The sequence below is a fragment of the Nothobranchius furzeri genome, chromosome 18 (genome assembly GCF_043380555.1).
Source record: "Nothobranchius furzeri strain GRZ-AD chromosome 18, NfurGRZ-RIMD1, whole genome shotgun sequence".
In the NCBI taxonomy this organism is placed as follows: domain Eukaryota; kingdom Metazoa; phylum Chordata; class Actinopteri; order Cyprinodontiformes; family Nothobranchiidae; genus Nothobranchius; species Nothobranchius furzeri.
Window position 1 is genome coordinate 11,633,523 of NC_091758.1, and position 21,996 is coordinate 11,655,518.

The 21,996-nt window shown below is 43.8% G+C and overlaps 1 protein-coding gene and 3 long non-coding RNA genes across 6 annotated transcripts in view; 3 read left to right on the forward strand and 1 right to left on the reverse strand.

Annotated features, from left to right (window-relative positions):
- The first annotated feature begins 468 nt into the window (after positions 1-468).
- Positions 469-4,242, forward strand: LOC107391592 (uncharacterized). 2 transcript variants are annotated; one of them, XR_001573672.3, is made up of 4 exons: positions 469-543; positions 2,929-3,016; positions 3,318-3,428; positions 3,703-4,242. It is a non-coding gene; the product is annotated as an uncharacterized lncRNA (long non-coding RNA). The 2 variants fall into 2 exon arrangements; XR_008563534.2 differs by lacking the exon at positions 469-543 and adding an exon at positions 2,679-2,819.
- A 9,043-nt stretch (positions 4,243-13,285) lies between these two features.
- On the reverse strand, positions 13,286-16,200 carry LOC139063973 (uncharacterized). Its single transcript, XR_011517287.1, has 2 exons — positions 13,823-16,200; positions 13,286-13,733 (listed from the first exon to the last, which is right to left on the reverse strand). It is a non-coding gene; the product is annotated as an uncharacterized lncRNA (long non-coding RNA).
- A 105-nt stretch (positions 16,201-16,305) lies between these two features.
- On the forward strand, positions 16,306-18,077 carry LOC139063904 (uncharacterized). The gene is made up of 4 exons (XR_011517216.1): positions 16,306-16,617; positions 16,707-17,035; positions 17,103-17,550; positions 17,629-18,077. It is a non-coding gene; the product is annotated as an uncharacterized lncRNA (long non-coding RNA).
- A 1,190-nt stretch (positions 18,078-19,267) lies between these two features.
- abat (4-aminobutyrate aminotransferase) overlaps positions 19,268-21,996 on the forward strand; it is a 70,866-nt gene continuing 68,137 nt past the window's right edge. The window contains exon 1 of one of the 2 annotated variants that reach the window (XM_054736689.2): positions 19,268-19,322. The gene's annotated coding sequence lies outside the window, so the exon portion shown is untranslated. Of the gene's footprint in view, positions 19,323-19,344; positions 19,666-21,996 lie in introns of those variants that run through there. The other variant, XM_070546955.1, reaches the window with a different exon arrangement.

Genomic DNA, 21,996 nt, shown 5'->3' on the forward strand with positions numbered 1-21,996 from the left:
AGCCTTTATCACTTCTTAGTTTAATGCAACTAAGAAGGAGTGGAGGTGGGGCTAGTCCATGCAGAACTCTGTAGATTAAACAAATATTTTTAATGACATTTTCTAAGTTAACCATATAATGTTTTTCTAAAATACTACAGTGGTGAAATGACAAAGGCTTTTGATCCAGGATTTTATAAACTTTTTGAAGAACAGTTCTAGTGTCTCCAGTGAGTGACCAGGATATAATGCACTGATCTATGAGAGAAAATGTCATCGAGTGGAACCTTTTAGCTGAGTTACGAGTCTTTGATGATGATCTCATTGGTTTGAAGTTATGTACGTTGAATTTGATTGTGTTTGCAATGAGTTTCATGTGTTTTTAAAAGATAGTGTCAAGGAATCCGTGAAAATTTATCTTACCAACTGTAGTACCAGCAAACAGACACAAGAGGGCGGCACTAGTCCAGCAGAAGGTTGACGTTCATCGGTATACGGCGGCCATCTACCGTTCTCTAGCAGAGGGTGAGTGCACGGCGGCCATCTACCGTTCTCTAGCAGAGGGTGAGTGCACGGCTCAAACAAAAATACTTATAACTCGATGAAATATTAACGGATTTACAAACATTTTACATTATTACAAATCGTATGATACAGAGACTACATGTTGAAATTACCGCTATTACTTTTGAAACACGGCATAATTGTGAACATTGTGTCCCGGCTAAGCTATTTTGCGCGTTAGGTTGAGAGAGAGAGACCACAATATTTGTATAGGGTTCGCAGGGGCGGATTTAGCAATCTGGGGGCCCAAGGCGAACACAGACATGGGGCCCCTTACACTAAATTTTCAACAATCTTACCTTTAACTGGATTTGCGAAACTCTCCCCTCTTCTGACATGAGTTATTTTCCCTTTTTATTAGTCCTCCTCTTTTTTCCTGTCTTTCCCTCCCTTTGAGTGCCTTGAATATTTGCTCTGCTTTCTTCTTCCTGTCAGTGTTCCTGTGCTTTTGCCTTAGTTATTTTTTTTTCTCCATTTTCCATTTTGGTCTATGTTTGCCTCCCTTTAAACATTTTCCATTGTCTTTCCTTTCTGCCTCCCTTTGATGTTTACATCGAAAAACTACGTCACTTTCAGAAGTGAAAATAAATTTCTCATATTCGAGCCACTAGGATAACTCCATTTCATGCTTAATGTTTTGACTATTGCTTTGGGTTTGTTACGAACTTTGCCGCCTCTCTTCTTCTTCATATTTGTGGTCTTATGGTACTTGGCAAACAACAATTTGGTGCATTACCGCCACCAACTGGATTGGAGTGGAATGACTACCAATCACTTCCAGTTTGTGCATCGCCATCTTAATAACCCTCTTTTGACCATAATTATAACAGGGCCGCCTGGTATTGTTTTAATCTTATGGCTGTAAACTTGTAATAAAAAGCGCAAAGTGTGTGTAACTCTTCTCCTTTTTTCAGAACAACCTCAGCTTTTAGTGTATGGTTTGTATTTAGAATTTATTTCTATTAAAGCCTTTAAAAAATCAGCTTAAAAGTGAAAAAGGCAAAAAAAATGGATTTGAATTTTTTACATTTATTACTGAACAGGAACTTCAAAATTACTGGGCAAACAATTTAAACTTTGAACTGAAATGCATCTATTCTTAAAACAGTGTGAACCTTGGTATCATTTTTAACTGTTTTTAAGACCATTTATTTTTGTAAACTTTCAGACGTTTTTATTTGATGTGGTAGACCTTGAAGCAGTTTCTCTCCAGCTGCAGGCAGAGTCCTGCACACCTCACACTGCTATGGGGGGCTTCTCTTGCACACTGTGCACTGCTATACCAAAAACTTTTGTTTTAGCAAAAATAATTATTTATTGTAAAAAGATAAATAATGCTGGAATGATGCTGAATCTTACAATGAGCAAATAGTTGAGGGTTGTTCAAATAAAAAAATAAAAAATAAAGACTGAACAAACGTTCATATCCTGGTTCACTGGAGATCTGTCCTTCTTCATGGTCACTGTCTTCAGATATAAGCCTTCTGGGACACCTAATAGATCGTGTTGATTTTCTTTGAGGCATTTCCATAATTTCATGCTGGTTTTTATGCTGATTAGCTTCCCTGTTCCGTTATCTGCTTTCACCGCGTCACTGCGCTCCGTTTCAATCAGGCTGTACAGCAGGATTTCCCCTCGTAGCGATATTTTCCCTAACTCTGATTGCTTCATGCTATAGATCGTTGGAACGCTGCTTTTATGTGCTTTTAGGAACCGTTGGAATTTCCTGGATCTGATCAGCCATCCAAAAGTTATAAAACGGAGCATTTTGGATGACAAACTCAGCACGTCTCTGAATCTGTGTTGTGATTCGTTGCGCTCAAGACAGGGAATCCCGGTGGCTACCGTAATGTCTTGTATATGCACGAAAAGCCCCATTTTTAATCTTTTCAGCACTTTTGGAATTTTAATGATATCTTGAACGGTTCAGGAATTATGGCAATGAGAAGTGCGCATGTCCAATCTCGTCTGCGGCCGCAGGTTGGTAATAAGAATTTTGTGGCATTAACAGAGGGGTGCCGGCGGTCAGGGCTAGGGGGCCCCCCAACACAAGGGGGCCCCAGACGGCCGCCTACCTATGCCTAATGGTAAAACCGCCTCTGAGGGTTCGTACGGTTCAATGAAACTAAGAAGTGTACGTCAACCTAATGTTTGTCTAAATGGCTGTCTTGGTGGATGTTTTAGTGTTTATTAGCTGCCTAACTTGGCTTAGAGAAGACGAGGCTGCCGTGGCTGAGCTGCTGACCTACAGTGTTTTACCTCAGTGGAAGCGGAGGGTAAAATTACCTTTGTTTTCCAGGCGGCTTACTTTGTTAAAAAATGTAAAAAATAAACTTAGACTGAAGTAAAATAAAATAGCGGAAATTGCTGGCTTTGTTTTTACAGAAATACACGTGAAACCCAACAAGCATGCCTGACTTTTGCGCTGCCTATGGATGTCTTCAATCACGACAACGCGGGATCACCTTCATTAGTATGATTTAACAATAACAAACATTCAACTGTGTTAGGCTGATAAGTCTCTATCATCTGCTTTGCTTTTAACTGCTTTTTAGAAATAACAGTGTCAGTGATGTCAAAGTTTAACATCTATCAGCTAACTGTGATTTAAAAAAGTTTCATTGCTTGAATTCAAGATTTCTTGGCTATTCAATCATTGCATGTTTCTGTCTTGACACCTGTTGTTTGTTTGTCTTATGTTCATGTTAAAGGAAAAGGCTGTAAACTGTTTACAATGATTTATAAAGCTGCCTACATTTTGTCACTTGTTTAAGATTTCCCAAGGATGGAGAAAGGAGGAGGCAGTGGGAAGTTGCCCTGAGACGTGTCTGCGATCTTCCTCAGAGCTGACGCTCGGTGGCGTCATGATCAAAACAGTCAGCAAGGTAAAAAACCTTCCCTGTGTTTCAAAAAGAGCCTAAAAAAGCAGTCAGAAGAAAAACACAAAAGATGTTTGTAGTCTTTAGAAAAACTGCTGGCTTATCAAATCCCCCTGATAAATAAATGCCACACTTACTAATCATGATTACTTGTTTCCCTTTAGGTAGTCAAACTATAGTTCTTGTCTGATTTCTCACCTGACATCATGTTGTTCTATAGGCCTATGTAAAGTGTAAAGGCAACCACACTGTCCAGTTACATTGGTAATTGTAATCTCAGGATTTGTTGTGCGGCGAGCCATGACCAAGCTGTCCTGTGATGTCTGCCGTGCCAGCCGGGTGATGGATGCTGCATCTGCCTGTGATGACCACAGCTACCAACGGGGGTCTTGTGGTCCTATCTGAAGGTACTGTGAGGGTCATCAGAGCAGCAGAGTGGGCAATTCGCCAGGCATCAGTGGGCAGACGATCACAGCCCATCAAACCACTGGAGGTCGTCTACATCGTGAGCAAGAGGATCGGGTCAGAGGACGTCTTTTTGCTCGGGGAGCACATCAGTGAGACACAGTGCAGAATTGAGTCTCACTCCCATTAACTGTTGACATCTGTTGTCTCCCTGTTCAAGCTGAGGATGCACCACATTGCAAGATTAGCAACTCTTAGCTTTCAGTGTGACAGCGTGAGACAGAAGCTCACAAAAGCTGTCCTTTTCAAAGGTCACTAGGGAACCACAATGTGCTTTAGCATCTGTCTTAGATCTGTTATTTTTATAATCAAAAACATGTATAATCTGTAATAAACAAGTTTTTCGTAACTGTCAGTCTGTCATTCATTTACTCTTTCATTTTTGAAGTGTTTATTTAGCCCTTTAACTCACAATTATCCCAGTTTCCTCTACTCAAACTTTCATTCTAAATGAGTTGCAGGCTGAAAGTGGAAATAAATCTAAATTATTACAATAACTTGCCAAAGCAAGTACATATTAGGTTCACATTACTTGCAAATATTAAAGTCAAAGTAAATAAAATATATTCAGTATATCTTCATTTGTCCTTTTATAAAATATTTTCTCAGTCATTGAGGTTCTAGAGTTGTTTTGTTTTTTGGACTGGGTGTTTTAACTTTAAATTTTGTTTCATGCTTCTGTGTATTTATTTTTTTGTTTTAATATTTTCTGTAAATGACAGTTTTTCTCAGTTGCTTTGGTGCATTTCTCACAACAGAATTAAACTTTGCACAACAGTTAGTTCAACCTCCACAACAAGTAGTCGTTTTGGCACAACCTAGTGGCGGTTTCACATTCATTTCGTCCAAAGGCAAATGCAGTTGGACATGAAGCAGTTGAGTAAGTACAAATGTCTAAAGAATGGTCACTTTTGACTTGCTATTCATCACTATCTCCTTGCTTTTATCATGAATGTCACAATTATTGTTACTTGTACCGGCTGAATAGTCATGGTCCTTACAACTAATAGTCTTCATTTCATTGCTCGTGTCCTTGCACTCAAAACTGTTGAACATCTTGTCAAACAATTTGTACACCCATTTTGAAAACCCTATTTTTAAGGAGTTTCCATGGAAATCTCCATAAATTACTGTTCTCAGGTGAACCTTATCTCACACTAATGAAAATTGGTGTGTGTCCTGGTGACATCGGACAATGTGTGTTTGGGATAAGGTTAGCTTCCATGACTCTGCTGTAGTCAGGCAGTGGTTTGCAGCACACGACAGGATGCTTATGGAGTTTCTTCCTCACTTCATTCCTAAATCCAACTGAGGAGTTTTTCTCTTCCTGGAGGTGGAAGGTATATGACAGGCATCCGCATTCCCAAATGACCCTGCTAGCAGCTATGGATGCAGCTTGTGATGACATCACATCAGAGTCCTGCAGAGGACGGATTCGCCACTCCAGGAGATACTTTCCTCGCTGCATTGCGAGGGATGACATCCGCTGTGATGTAGATGAAAATATGTGGCCAGACAGACAGGAACGTCTGGATGTGCCAGAATGATTTACTGTACCTGTATGTTACAGTACTGTGCAATACTGTATGTACTGTTACATGTACTGTATATTGTTCTCATTTGTGCACAGCTCTACCAAAAGGGTGATTTTATGTTTACGTGTATTCTACAGTAAACAAGTGACTGTAGCATATTTTTTCTTTTGCACAATGCTGTAGAATTACAAACACTTCTATACAGTAAAAATGTAAAACGTACGTATTCAGTGTCTCAGTTACTCCCAAAACTCCCATAACATCTACAGTTACTTTACTGCACATTTCAAATGGCTGTACAAGTAGGGCATAGTGCTGTCTTGAGCATTTTCAGGTGTCATCAAATATTCTTGCAATGGAAAACACTGAAATTATAAACTGTCACAGTGAAAACATGACAAAGCCATTTGACTATCTTGTTCATAGAGATGGTGTCAAGACTTCATTTTGATGGTACTGACAGTTTCATTGACATGAATACTTGCTTTTGAGGAATGGATGATCAATTCTGAGCATGTGACGTGCTTTTGCAGGCTATCCACTAGGTTTTGCAGTTTGCACCAATTGTTTTGAGAAATGCACTAACTGCTGTGCAAATGTTAATAGTGTTCTGAGAAACGCACCAAAGCGACTGAGAAAAACTGTAATAAACATCATAAACATATGAACAATTGCTGACTTTTCCATGAAATCCTAAACACATACAGCCACACAGAAAACCATCTATAGTGTTGCAAGGTTAGCTAACGTTAGTGTTAGCATTTCCAGCAGCCAAACTCTCGACTGCTGCGGCGGCTGAGGGTTGACTCTCTTCATCCCGATCCGTAGGTTTTGTGGGTCTGAGATCACTTCCAAACATTCATTCGTTTCTGACTGAACCCGTGGAAATGTGGGCAACAAAAACCGATCCATCTTACCACTAGCTCTACCTTTCACTCGTACGCAGGTGGAAAATGAGGTCAAAGGTTAACATCAATTTCCTGTTTTGGTTTAAGTTTTTACTATCTATATGATAATTTACTGATTATTTTTGTTTTGTACGTTAAATATTATCACATCCACACGTTAAATTAAAATTAAATTGTAAAAAAATAAATCTAATATTTACTTGGGGGTGCTATGGGGGTGCAATGACTAATCCACCCACTTCTTAAAAAACCGAGTCTTGACCCCTCTCTCCATAGCAGCTTCAGACCCATCTCTAAACTTCCGTTCATCTCCAAGATCTTGGAAAAGGTTGTGGCTAAACAACTCACAGCTGCTCTTGATGAACATAACATCTATGATAGCTTCCAGTCAGGTTTTCGTAGAGCTCATTCTACTGAAACAGCTCTTCTTAGGGTCTCTAATGACCTTCTGACTCACAGTGATGCAGGGGACGGTTCTGTTCTGGTCCTGCTGGACCTGACTGCAGCCTTTGACACTGTTGACCATCACCTGCTACTGGAGAGGCTGAGAGACTGGGTAGGCCTATCAGGAACTGCTCTGGAGTGGTTCTTCTCTTATCTGTCTGAGTGTTCCTTCTCTGTGGCCGTCTCCAAGTTTAGGTCCTCCACCACCTCTCTTACCCATGGTGTCCCACAAGGTTCTGTGCTGGGGCCTCTACTCTTCCTCCTCTATCTGCTTCCTCTTCAGCACATCCTGAGCTCCTTCAAAGGAATCTCCTACCATCTTTATGCAGATGACATCCAACTGTACATCTCCTTTAAGCCCCACGAGACGTCTAAGCTGCAGCTGTTACACACCTGCTTAGACTATCAAAACCTGGATGGTGGGAGCTTTCTTCAGCTGAATGAAGATAAGACTGAGATCATCATCTGTGCCCCAGACAAGCTGGTTCCCAAAGTCAGAGACTCTCTTGGTCAGCTTGCTTCTCACACTAAACCTTCTGTCAGGAATCTTGGCATGACCTTTGACCCAGCTCTCACCCTGGATTCTCATGTCATTTCTCTTGTTGGCTCTTCCTTCTTCCATCTCAGGAACATTGCTAAGCTGAGTCCCATTCTGTCCCGCTCTGAACTTGAGACAGTTCTCCACACCTTCATCTCCTCATTCTTAGACTACTGTAACTCTCTTTTCACGTGTCTGAGCAGAACCTCCCTGAACCGTCTACAGGTGGTTCAGAATGCCTGTGCTCGGCTTCTGACCAAGTCCTCCAAACACACCCACATCACCCCGCTTCTCTCCCAGCTTCATTGGCTGCCAGTCAACTTCAGGGTTCATTTCAAGATCCTGGTTCTGGTCTATAGGGCCTTACATGGACAAGCACCATCTTACATTGGTGATCTTCTTAGTCCCTACACCCCCAGCAGGTCCCTGAGGTCCAGTGATCAAAGCCTACTGGTTGTGCAGCACCAGGCTAAAGACCAAAGGTGACAGATCATCTGCTGCTGTGGCCCCCAGACTCTGGAACTCTCTCCCCCTGAGCCTGAGATCAGTGGACTCAGTGGTCTCCTTTAAAAAGCAGCTGAAGACTCACTTGTTCAAGCTGGCTTTTGTATGACCTTCTTCACCACTCTCTCTTTATTCTGCTCTCCCCACCTATTCCACCTTCCTCAGGATCCACTGATTTCCATCTTTCCTATTCACTCTCTCTCTTTCTTAACATTTTTTCTTTTAAATTGCAATTGCTTATTCTTGCTCATTTTAAATATATTTTTAAACATTTTCAAAATGCTTTTTTTTCTATTTTTACAATTTTTATATTTTTTGTTTTTGTTTTTGTGAAGCGCCTCGTGATTTTTATCTTGAGAGGCGCTGTAGAAATGATATTTTCTTCTTCTTCTTCTTCTAATCCAGGGGTAGCTATAGCGCCCCCTGGCGCTGCCACTGAATCAGACCAAGCTGCTCACAGGTTTTTGGTCCTAATTGCTTGTCTGTTTCCGTAGACTAATGCAAAAGCTTTCTTTCCTTTGTGGGCCAGAGCTCTACAAACCCCTTTTGTGGGTACTGGTTTATCATCATATGTTCTGAGGTTTCAATTTTTCTCTTACCTTTGGCTTTATTGTCAGTATTTTATAGTCTTTCATTGGCAGTAATGAACTGGTGCTCTGGAATCTAGCTTTAGCGATACATTTATTCCACTTACATCAAGGCAAGAAATCCATTCCTCTATATTTGTGCTCAGGTCCTTCTCTTTGACATCCACGAAAAATGGAACCTGCAAAGTATTTTTTTCCTTCACATTTTTGGCATTCTGGGCATTGCTGAAGCAAATTGTTTCACAATGCTTTTTGTGTCTGGTCTTTTTGCTTTTGTGGTTCTTCTTTGGGTTTGTTTTCTGTACAGCATTCACTTCCATCATTCCATTTGCACCTGTGGGATTTCAGTTGCTTGGCAGATTTGACAGCTGTTTCTGAAGTAAGGTCTGTTTGTTGTAAACACAGCGTCACTTTTTTATGAAGTCGTCTGATCACCATAGGATCTCTAATCATCAAGTCACATGGCTATCCAAAGTCACATGTCTGACTTTTTAAGGCATAGCTCTGTAGCATTCTGCGAAATGGATTCCAATTCTTTTTGTGTTCAGTTCCTTAACACATACCTTTCATATGTTTCATTCTTTCTTAGGGTGCAGTATGATTGAAACTAATCCACAACTGCGTCATATTTGTCCTCTTCCTCTAGTCTGGCATGCCATTCTTATGATGTGAAAATATAGTCTGGCCACAACCCATAAAGAGATCTCAGTCGTAGGGCGGGATCTGTGGTTGTCTTTCAAACTGTCTACATATGCTATTGGACAACAAACAATGTGACATACTCATCGCTACAGATGTCAGTCAACGAGGCAGTCAGCCACACACTGTTGAAGAAGACGCAAACACATTATTTTTCTAAATAAAGGACTTTAGCACCTCTATCTGCTGTTGACTCACAGAAAAGCCCAAGTCTAAATAGTGCAAACTAGATGCCAAAGCTGGATGGACAGAGTCGAGCTCTCTTTTCTAAACATCCGTCCAACGAGACGAAGACAGTGCCATCATTGCACCCTCAAAAACATAAAGAGAGCAGAAGATATCTAGTGGCAGACGCGGAGCAGCTTAAACAATACCTCGTGGAAAAACTCGTGAAAAAAATATGACCGTTTTTTCCCCCGTGACTGGAGGAGAGAAAAAATACGCAGCAAGCGTTTCATTGGTGGACGGAAATGATAGGAAGCGTAGGTTTAGAGGCGGCGAGCGCATGAAGCGGTGGAGGAGAATGAGGGACAAATTTGTTCCTGTTAAAAAGTCTCTGAAATGCAAAAAACACAATGTAAACACACCGGTAAAGGCAATATCTCGGACCGGATACATGACAGGATACCAAAGAACCGCGCTACCCCCTCTTTTGTCCTGGCGGGGAATTGCTTTACCCAGGAGACGGAGAAGTCAGAGAGCAAAACATCTCTGTCTGTCCATGCGTGGTGTCTCTCCCTCGTGGAGCTGACGGAGAAGTATAGATTAGGCTTCACTGAGGCTCTAATGGAGCATGGCTAGACTGACATGAGGAGCGTGTCTGGCTAAATTTCTAGGCTCCTCTTTCTCTTCTGTGAACCACTCAAGCCCCCACAATGCGGCTAAAAAATTGAATCCAACCCGGAAGTACCAAAAATTGCAGTGTCAGTCGGTAATTCTGCAACAGTTACTCTAACTAACGAAGCACTAGTTGACAGACATCATTACAGTGTGAAATCCAGCACAGCGTGACCCGGTTCTGTGAGGAATTCTGTTCAGGAGGTCGCATTTCAGGCTCTCCACATCATGTGTGACTGACTTTTTCATTATAATAACGATCACACACTAGGAATGTTATAAAGCGCCTATATAGGACAGCTTCTTTTGTATATTATCTGACTTTATAAACAACAACAACAATGTGCTTCTATTTTTTTTTTCAGGCTAAATCTACCCAAGACATTGGCTGTCAGACTGATTTAGTAGTCTGCAAGAATGCACTTGTCCAGGCTGACGTGAAGCCTTACCGGCGTAGCAAAGGTGAATTATTTTTAATAATCGTCTATGTAAACATTTTATTATCACCTTCTAGTTATAATTTGTTTTGCAGATTATTGTTACACGTGATTTTATGCTCTTTTAAACATTTATAAATGTGCTGCTTCTTTGTTTTTTATATAGCCACCCAGTTTAGAGCTCCCAGCTGCTGTGTGTCTGGTGACACAGGGACCATGATGGAAATTCATCTTCCAGAAAGTCTGGCTCATCATTTAGCCAGATTTCTAAGGTATAGGCCAAAAATGTTTAGGTTAGTTTTGATAAGGTCTGTGCATCTCTCATTTCATGACGTAACTTTTCATATTTTAGTTCCTGGGTGCCTTCAATGTGCAGGGACTGTCCAAGCAGACATTCTGTCGACATCAGGCAAAGCTGTTAATTCCAACAGTGAGCTGGCAGTGGCAGCTAGAGCAAGCTGATATCATCCAGGAGGCTACTGAATCTGGACCTGTGACTCTTGGTGGTGATATGCGAGCTGATTCACCTGGTGAATACGTTTACATTTACTTATTTTATTCCTTTGCTATCAAATGTAAACTAAGTAATAACTTGCATTTCTGAAGGACACTCAGCCAAATATGGCAGCTACACCATGATGGATCTCAAAAGAAACAAAGTTATTGATATCCAACTCGTACAGGTACAACATTACCTGATGATTCCAATACATTTCATGGTTAATTATTCACAGATCAATGGAGAGTTATGTTTATTTTCAGAGCAATGAAGTTGGAAATAGTGTGCGAATGGAGAAGGAGGGATTTGTGCGAAGTCTGAGCACACTTTTGGAGAGGGGGGTCGATGTGCAGCAAGTCGTGACAGACCGCCACACATGGGTGCAGAAGTGTTTGCGGGAGGAAAAAAAGGAAATCAGTCACTACTTTGACCCCTGGCACATGGGAAAAGGTAATCTTTGGGGATGTATATAGTGAATATTACAGGATTTTTTTTTCCTATTTTAAATGTGGGTCTGTTTGGCTCTCCATGAATTGGTAAGAAAATCGAAGAGCTGGGGAAGAGAAAGACGACCCAGGATGTGAGACTGTGGAAGCAAAGTGTGGTGAACCACCTCTACTGGTCAGCATCCAGTTCCTCCTCAGGACAGGAGGCAGTAGCAAAGTGGACTTCAGTCGCCAACCACATCCAAAATGTGCACAGCCATGACAACGCCCTGTTCCCTAGCTGTCTGCATGCACCTCTGGATGGAGAACAGGCAAGACAGTGGCTCAAACCAAGTAAGTGTAGCATGTACTCATTACAGCTGAGCCTTTACTGTTTGGTTTATTTACATTTAGAACACGTCACCCCACAACAGAATATTTGTCTTCACCTCCTTCAACATGGAGAAATATTTTTGGAGCATGAGAGTTACAGACGTCACCTGTAGCTACTAAGGTCACACACCACCATTTGGCCAACAGCAATTAATTACTAAGAATAAAATGTTGTGCAGAAATTTCACAAGAGTGCACCACAAAACTCATGGTTTTAGGCAGAACAGCCATAATTGACATAATATGTACTAAAATGCCGTAAGTAATGACCACATCCGTCTACAGCACTATTAGTCACTCTTTCATACATTTGTCATCTAAAAATGTCAGCTATGGGTAACTTTTTCTCAATGAAATAATAGCAACATTCTAAAGTTGATCAAATTGTAATTTATGTAATTAACATTTTCAACGCAGGCACAGCATCATGTGAGAAGCTCCACGGTTTGTGAAGGACGTAGAGAAGATAAGCCCTCAGTACCACACGTCCACCTTGGAGGCTTTCCACAGCATCATCATCAGATTTACTCCAAAAAGTCAGGTCTTCTCCTTCAAATGAATGCTGTCTAGGTAATGAATACAACATATGGTCAAATTAATGCCTCTAATTGTTTAAATTTTAGCATGAAATGTAGAATTTTGCCTAAAATCTACATGGTTTGTTTATTTGATTATTTCAGATTACAAATTGCTGCAATGCACTATAATGAAATGCAGCACGCTCACATGCAGCAACAGCAACTGGTGAGCTGAGATATGCTGTAGTGTACCCAAAGTACAAACGTGGAGACTACACAGTGAGAGCCCTGAAGACCAATCCAACCTCATGTATGTCATATATTGTATGATAAAACCAAAATGATGTCATGGAGAGCTATTGTAATACTGAAAACCCTTTTCCAGTATATGTGCACAAGCTTATGGATCTGCTGTTCGACTCTGTGGTGGTGGATCCTCTCCCATATCAGGAGTACTCGGACAAAATTCCGGTTCCAGAACCTCTCTGTGCCCAGTTCCAAAGACCAGACAAACGGGATGCTGTGAGCAGGCACAGGTCCAGGTTTTAAAGTGCACGTAAGGTGAGCTACACAACAAGAAATTGTAATTATTAGTTAGTCCTCTACTCTGTGTGGTTTTTCCTTCTCTCCTCCTCAGCCAGGCTGCTCACCACTGTACGACAGAGTAGTTACCTGACAACTCCTCTAATGTGGCTATAACAGAAGGTGCATCCTCACACCTGTAACCATCATCTCATCTGGCAGGAGAACAAAAACAGCTGGTGGACAGTCACTCATCTGTATTTTGTTGTTTTTCAATAAAGAATGCCAAATTGTTTAAGTTTATGTTTTTTTTAGCACACAATATCTATCTGTAAAAAATATCTACAAAGCTAATATTTACATAACAAGTATGATTGGGTTTTGCAATACAGCACTCTGTTTATTTTAGTAAGATGTTTAAACCAAGTAAAGTTAGTAAAGAACACATTTCTATTGGCTGCTAAGAAACTGCTGGACTTAAAACAGGCCTGTTGTAGAAACAACTTGGCATAAATTATTCTTCCTTTTTTGTCTTAACCAAAGAAATTCCAGTAATTGAGCAAAAACATTTATTTTTTTACGTCACATTTTATAAAATAACAGGACACAAAGTGTCGGTACATTTAAAAAATACTTAAAATAATAAAAGGGGCCCAGAGAGCTGCAGAGTGAGTGGAACATTGGGTTGTGAAGGAAGAACAGTTCTCAACAGTGTGATATGAGGGTGTAGAAGGTGAAGCCGGTGCAGGTCCTCCTTCATGTTCACCAGATTCACACTGCTGACCACCCCCATGTCATTGCCGCCACAGTGGATGAGAAGGACATCAGGAGCTGCTCTTCCATGCATGGAGTTGAAAAAGAAGGGGAGAAGGTCTTTCCACCTCAGTCCGTCCCAACCGAACCAGGAGACACGGACGTCAGGGAGGCCAAGGTTGTCTGAGGGTCTCTGCAGCTCTCTGGGCACCACGCCTCACTCAGCTGTCACCGATGATCCAACTGGCTATGGAGAAAAAAAATAACAGGTTTGGCCTAGCTGTTTAAAGTACAAAACCATACATGAAGTGGTCAAGACAAGTACTTGGAACTTACACTTGCTGCGTTGTGTAGCTGGTGTTGGAGACACACAGGCTGCCATGGTGACCTTTTAACACATCTAAGAAAAAAATGTAATAAAAGAATGAAACTTAAAAACTCCCAGACCTCATTTCATGATTGCTAATCAGCTATGGCTCATTTATTGTTTGGATCACAGTGAGTTACACTAATTCTAATATATTTTTATTTCTATTATACATACATACATTTTAACTGTTATTTTCACATGACTGTTATCAGGCTGTCTTGTTCTGGATCTCATGATAATTCTGTTTCTTCCAGTAAGTTATCTTGTGCTTACTTTATCTGTATAATGCCTCTTTACTTTTGGTGAATTGTACTGAGTCCAGAATAAAGGCTACTTGGCTGTACAAGATACAAACAAGTCTTGGAAATATATGAAATCTATTTAGCCTGCTAATTTATCTCAAATGCTAATAACTACCGTATTTTCCGGACTATAAATCACACTTTTTTTACATAGTCTGGCCGGTCCAGCTACTCCGGAGCGACTTATATAACAAAACATGTAGGCTACACGGCGCTGCTGCGGGCCGACTCCAACCCAAGAATGAGTTCCCCTGTCCCGCTGGGAGGGTTTCAAAACACCGCCTTCCTCTGCTGGAGACCGTGGCGCGCTGCTGCGGCGCATTATTCGGTTATTGTTACCGGTACTTGTCGTACAATGTGAAACGCTTGGTCTCAGATTTTGTAAGAAAAATAAAATTTCCCCCCAAAATACGACTTATATATGTTTTTTTCTTCTTTATTATACATTTAATGGCTGGTGCGACTCAGGAGCGACTTAATAGTCCTGAAAATACGGTACGTAATAAATAGTGAAAACTTGCTCAAAGCAAAATATATTTTCATTACGGAAATAACAAAAAAACTTACCGATTTAATATTTTTTTTATTCACAGAAAGGTACTTCTCATGAAAAAGCGCCGCAAACCTCCACCTGAACTCCATGTGGTCGATGGGTGTTCCACAGAGTTAGCTCCGGTTGTAGCTAGGTGGCTACATCCGTTAGCTCGGCTCCCACCTCCGCGTTAGCTTTGGGTTAGCCAGGGTTAGCTTCAGGTTAGCTTGTAGCTAGTTCGATCGGGTGTCATCAGTTGATCCCAGCCTTACAGCCCCACCCTCAGCTTCACCTCTCTTCCCTTTTTTGGAATTGTCTGGGCTTGATGGAACCTGTGACACAATCAAAATGACGGTGGTGGCCACCTCCCATTTGGCCTCAAAAACGTGATATTTGAGCCTATGGAAAGGAATTGTCCAGTATATTTATGTCGATGGAACCACTTAAACATTCTCCCTCTTCTGATAATAACATTTTACTCTCTTTGACATTGAATGTGCTACTACTAGTTTGCCCGTTTAATTATAGATTCACTAGGATAAATACAATAAAGTTTATCTCTCACCAAATTTCTAAGAAATCCCAATGTAACCATAGAAACACTACTTGATACATATGGTGTGTGTGTGTGTGTGTGTGTGTGTGTGTGTGTGTGTGTGTCAGACTGGTCGGCTGGATTTGGGAGTTAAGCTTGTAGGGAGCGTGGTTTCACAGACACAGAAGTGAGAGCATTGGTGAAACGCCGGCTCACGATTTAATCTAGGAAACCCCCGAGCGTTCGAGCGTCAACGAAGTGACACGGAAATGCCGGGCTTTCCAGAAGTAAGTAAGATAACTTACTATGAGCTGATAGTTTGTGGGATGGATCGGTAGGTTGGAAACTCTGATCATGAATCTGAAGAAACGATGACTGAGTGGTGAGCTGGAAAGGCGACTTCCGTTTATAGCCGCGATTTGTGACGTAGGTGCGACGTGGAGGGAATCCCCGCGAGGGGCATGCTGGGAGTTGTGGTCCATAGTGGAGGCCGGCTAGCTGGAAGAGGCTGGCCTGGGAACTTGGGTTCTGACAGTGTGTGTGTGTCTGCTCTGTCTTCACCATCCCCAGTGAGTCGTGGAGGATGGCTGCTTATACTGAGCAAGGATCCTCTGGAGGTTTCTTCCTGTTAAAAGGGAGTTTTCCCTCTCCACTGTCGCTGCATGCTTCCTTAGTACGAGGAGTGCTAGTCAGTGACTCGATGCAACCTGCTGGGTTCCTGGAAACTTTTTTCTGATTGGCTTAATGAACTGGGGCCTCGTTTATCAAGCTTGCTCACACACAAAACGGGATCGGAAAACTGCGTAAGCAACTTCCCATGCAAACTTTGAGATTTATGAAAGAAAACGTAGCGGAGAAATGTGTGCAATGTTTTGGACATAGAGAGCAGCTGCAGTGCTGCTGCTGAGAGGGATAAAATTATGTAATCCTACAGCGTTATCACTTGTACTGCTTCGTGTTCACGCAGAACAGACCCCCCCCCCCACATGCACACACATGCGCGCATACACACACACACACACACACACACACACACACACACACACACACACACACACACACACACACACAGCCAGAAGCGCAGAATACGGTATGCAGAATATCAGCAGGGAGACAGATTGAGACAGAATGTCATGTGTCTGTGACAGTGTGTGTGTCCTGTCACTGTGACCCGATTGATCATGCGCCCTGGCTAGTTGGACAAGGGAGATCTCTGTTTGGCTGACTGGTTGGAGCGTGTGTGTCATGATTCTGCTGTTTTTTTCCCTCTGAGTCTCTTTGCAGGTGGGCGTATCGGAGAGCCTCAGCTGTTGCTGATTTCCCATCAGCAAGGCCAGGGGATTTAAGTAGTGGTGTGTCCACACTCCAGCGCTGGTTGATACTCTCACCTGGGTAGCTTCTAGCCTCGTGCTGAACTTTGTAAGATTCTGCAATCTTGTCCTGCTTATCCTCTTCTTTAATTGCCTGTCCTGCCTCCATAGCAACCACTGGATCTCAGCCTGAGTTTTCTGCTTCCCTGGAGTGTGTTCATCTACATCGTCACTCATCTCCCCTGCCATCTGCTCTCCGCCGTCCACCTGCCCTGGATCCCCGTCAGCCACATCACCCCTGCCTCATCCCACTCCTCCTGTCATGCTGTGGTAAGAGCTTTCACCCAGGACATGAAGAATCACATGAGAGGGATGGTGAGTAAAAAGTAAAATGGTTTATTTACAATGAGTGAAATACAAAAGAGGCAAAACTAAACTAAAGGCGCTGCTTCAGATCAGGATCAGGAGGAGACCGGAATCTACGGGGACATAAGCAGAAGGTGAGCGAGACCAGAACCAGAGAACCAGGAGATAGGAGTCTGTGACTGAGAAAGTTCTTACGGTCAGGAATCTGAACCAGAGCGGAGGCGAACTGAGGAAGGTCGGACCAGATGAGGAGTTCAGAGCGTGAGGCAGGCGGGCAGACATGGAGAGAGGAGTCCAGAGGATCCTTAAGCGACGAGACGTGGGAACAACTCCAGGCAAGGTAGGTGAAGCAGGTACAGGATACTAGAACAGAGTTCAAAGTTATAAAAATGGAATCAAGAAACAGAGCAGGCAGGTTCAGAGGCTAGAGACTACCCATGTGAGAGTATCAACCGGCACTGGAGTTGAGTCACACCGCTCTTAAATCCTCTGTCCCTCAATTAGTAAAACTCCAAACAGGTGTGCCATCTGCCGCGCCTAACTGCAACACAAAACAGAAAATCCACCAGTAGGTGGAGGCAAACCGTGACACCTCCATCGACCAGACCTGACCTACCCTCTCCTCACATCCATCCTCTGTTCTGGCTCTGTAAGAATTCCCTTCCCTCTGTTTATATCTGGTTCTCTCGTTCCTGGTTTGACCTCCGTGTGTTTTTTTTATCTTTAGACCCCGGCCCGATTCCCGCTTCGTTGAAGTTGTGCCATTAGTTCCCGTTGGTTTTTCCAGCACCCGTTTGGAGCTGCTTCCTCTGTTTATTTATTCATTTAATAAAACTAGATCCGTATTTCTTACCTCCTGCCTGTGGAGATTCTTTCATGTGGGTCAAGAAGCTTCCTGCAATCATGACAGTGTGACATTCATCTTGGAGTCTGGGGATCAAATCCTGATTGGACCATTTTTTTATATCCGCCACAGATCTCTCTGAAGAACTCAACATTGACGGCTTCAGCAACGCTGTGCCACTCCGTGGATTTTCTCTTATTTGTTTTGCAAAAGCACTTCCTTTCATTTCTCCACCTCACCCACAAGTACCTCAATTTCTGCTTCTGTGAAATTGCGCTTCCTTGATCTGCCTTGGTCTACAGTCGCCGTGTCATTGGTGGAGCGCTGCAACAGCCGGCTTATGTATATGCATGAGGTCCACAAGGCACTTTGCATTGACTATTAATGGCAGTAAGTGGGCGTGGTGAGGGTGGGATGTGACTAAAATGCAGCTGAGAACCTTTCTCGTTAGTTTCTGATTTATGAAGCGGAGATTGCGTGCAGCTGTGCATACTCCATGTTTGATAGATCACAAACCTACTTGGTGTAAGTACATTTTTTTTGCTGAGCTTAAGTACGGTTTTAGTAAGGATTCTACCAATGTTTGATAAATGAGACCCCAGAGCTGTATTGGAATGTTTATTATGTGAAGTGCCTTGAGACGACTCTGGTTGTGATTTGGCGCTTAATAAAAAAAACTTCAATTGAATTGAAGATGAATGTGTTGGTCAGATCCAGTGCACCATGGCCTGCTACCATTAGCAGTAATGCTTTTTCAGCTTTCGGTTCTCAAAAACACTACCAGTGAACTTCAGTTCATCTGGTGGGTGGGCATTCATTTTATACATCTCTGTAGGTCAAATTTAGAAGAAGAAGAAGATAAAGCAATCTTTATACAACACCTCTCAAGATACTGTGATGGACTTGCACTCTGTCCAGGCTGTACCCCGCCCGATTGGCCATTGACCACTGGAGATAGGCACCAGCCCCCCCGCGACCCTACGTGGACAAGCAGGTTCTGAAAATGGATGGATGGACCTCCAAGATAAAAATCACGAGAAGCTTCACAAGAAGAAAAATAAAATGATTAAGAAATATTGCAGTATAAACTGTGGAAAAAGAAAATTTTAGATAAAAAATGTGAAGGAAGAAAACGAATTATAAAAAGGTTATACAGGACTGGAGAACAACAGAACTGGCAGAAAGAGCAGCATGAAATTAGGCAGAGCGACAGGGACCATGGAAATGCGGCGGCTGGACGTAACAACCCAACAGATGAGCACTTTTTAAAAACAACAGATACTCCGACATCTAAAAAACCCCTCATTTTTTCATATTGGCTTGAAACTTTTGCACTAAACATCAGGATGAATCCCATAGATTTCTATGCTGGGCTGAGCCCCCGACGTTTACAAATCCTACCCACGCCTCTGGGCTTACTTTTGCTAAAGGATGCACGAGACCAGAGGGGGGCATCTGGAGGGAACAAGCCCCGCCCCCGCAGAGCTCAGACCTCAGTTCACTGAGCATGCGCTTCCATTCCTCCGTCCTGCCGCGGTACCGACGGTACACGCTGTTCTGCTGCTGTCTCTGGACCGGTAAGTCCTCTCCGTGTGTCTGTCAGCAGCACGCATCTGTCCTCGTCGTGTTGTCTGTGCGCGTGGGTATCAGCAGCTGGAGGAACATGTTGTGTTGGGTTGCGCCACAGCCAGTCAGCATTAATATTAATCAGAGTTGAACGAGCCAGAAAGATCCAGTCAGAACCAGATTTGTTTCCGATGGGAAAGTTAAATAAACGGACACGTGCGAAGCAGCGAGCGCTGTAAACTTCTGTTTGTGTTGCCTCGGCCCCCTGGGCTCCTGCTGGACGTCCACCCATCATCATCATCATCAACATCACACACCCGAGCTCACTGCTTTCTGCTAGTGGGAGGTGATCAGGTATGCAGCCAGATAAGGATGAGATCTCTGTTACTGGGATGAGCGCAGCTGCACACTCATCCATTCACGTCATCATTCTGGCTGCTAGATAAATGCTGATGTTTTCCTTCAGGTTAATGTTTTATCACTCACTGTTGCTGCATGCATGCATTTGAACACTACTCGTGGGAAGCTCCTGGGGTTGTGTTAAAAGTAGGTTCCTAGCAAAGCACTGTCTAGACACACGCTGCTCTTTCCTCCCTAAAGTACCACGAGCCACTACAGCTCTGTTACACAGATGTACCAGGGGAGCTGAACTAGACTAAGCCTGTTCTGGAGCCACATCAATACTAAAAAGGTAAAATAATGTAAAACTCCTCCAAGCAGTAGTAGTCAGTCCAAAAAAATGGTTTATTCACCTATCAGGAAGATGTCACTCAAAAGTTTAAAGCTAACATTTGGATGAGAACAGGGACTATGAAAGACACATCTGAGGGAAGGTTTGAATTTTAAATGTTTTTGGTGGTCTATTATGTTTGCATGAACACAAGATGTGCTTTGAACCAACTATGTTCTATTTCGTCTAGTCTTAGCCCTTAAGCTAACTGCTATTGGAAGGATGATCTCAGCATCAGCCAATCATGAAGAGCTTAAATGTACGCCCACCAATGGTGGGCACCCCTTGTGGGTATATAAGTGGAGCGACTCCACTGTTCGCCTCCGTTATTTCTTCAAGCCAAGCTTAAGAGCTTCCTTTAAAGAGCAATATTATCCAGAAACATTCAACTCACCGACCATGTCCAGCGACGCCAGGACCTGCCCGGCCTGCCAGACGGGCTCCATCTCCAGCGGCGACCTGCACGCCAAGTGTGAGGTCTGTCTCGGGGCTCATCACGCTGGCCTGGCCTTGACCCCCCCAGGCCTCGTGCCCCTTTTGTGCCGCTCTGCCCGTGGCTGAAAAAATCCGCCGGGTCGAGTACTTCACCCCCGCCGCCGCCGAGGAATTTCCGGTGGCTGACACGTACTCACTGGACAAGGCCTTGGACTTCTTCAACATCGGTCAGGAGCCGGCTGGCTTCAACCGACGGGACGACGTCATCGACAGTGAGGAGTACGACGAGGCTGGCTACCATAGCCCTTCTTCCCTCCTGTGCAAAACGGAGGTCGACGAGCCTCGCTCAGCGGGTCCTTCTGCCCCAGTGGCTTCTCGCTCCTCCCTGCCAACAGTAAGAGCACTGCTCCAGGAGCTGCCCGCCATCATCTCCGCGGCTGCGGTCCGCAAGGGGCTGGCTGTGCCAGAACCGGCTCCGCCTGAAGCGGATGATTTGGCGGGAATTTTCGGGGCAACACAGACGCTCTGTCCAGACCCCATCTGACCGCGCTTTCCCGCTGCTATGAGCTGCTGGTCCGCCGCCTTCTCCGAGCCTGCCAAGCTCAAGGCGCCAGTTTCCACATATGCACCCATTACCAAGGTCGTGGTCTTCTCCGACCAAGGCTGGCCATCCGTTCCTCCACTGGAGCCGGACTTGACCTCGCTGTTTGGCGCCAAGAACCACCTTGCTGGCCCGCGAGCAGTTCCCGCTTCTAAACATGACCAGCTGCTGACGCGGCTCACCGACCGCGCACAGCAGTGCGCCTTCCAGACCGGCGCTGCAGGAAATAAAATCGCCCTTCTTGCCTTTGGCATTTCCAAAATGGTGGAAGAGCTTGACGCTCCTGACAAGTCAAAACCATCATTACCAAGACTGCTGATGCCGTTCTCAATCTGTGCGCTGCTGTACTCACCGGTTCTGCTCGCATTGCTGCCTGGCAGACCCTTATTCAGCAGGCCCTGTGGCTCAAGGCCCTGCCCTCCATTCCTGAACACCTGCACAGGGAGATGCTGGAAAGCCCCATCACCTCTGACATTCTGTTTGGCCCCCATCTTAGGAGCGTCATCGAGAGGGCGCAGAAGACAGCTGAACTGTCAGCTACGGTGCGAGACCTGGTCCACCCTCGGTCAGCCTCGCACTCCGGCCGTTCCTCCAGAGGATGGGACGAACGACGCGGAAACTTCAGGCGCCCAACTGCACCGCCCGCCTCGCGGAGCCGGTCTCCCGCTTCGGCTCCACCTCAGCGGGGCCAGAGAGTTGGCAGCCAACGGTTCCGAAAGAGCCAGCAGACACCGTCTTGGCAGTCACAGGCGCAGGAACCTCGCCGAAAGCAAGCACGAAAATGACTCATTGGGGGGGAATGTGTGTGCTTATGACTGTAATGTTGATGATGTTGGTTTTGAAATAAAACCCAAAAAATGTCACTTAGAGAGCACAGTCCTACAGTCCTCTGCAGAATCCTCTGCCGAATCCTCGCACA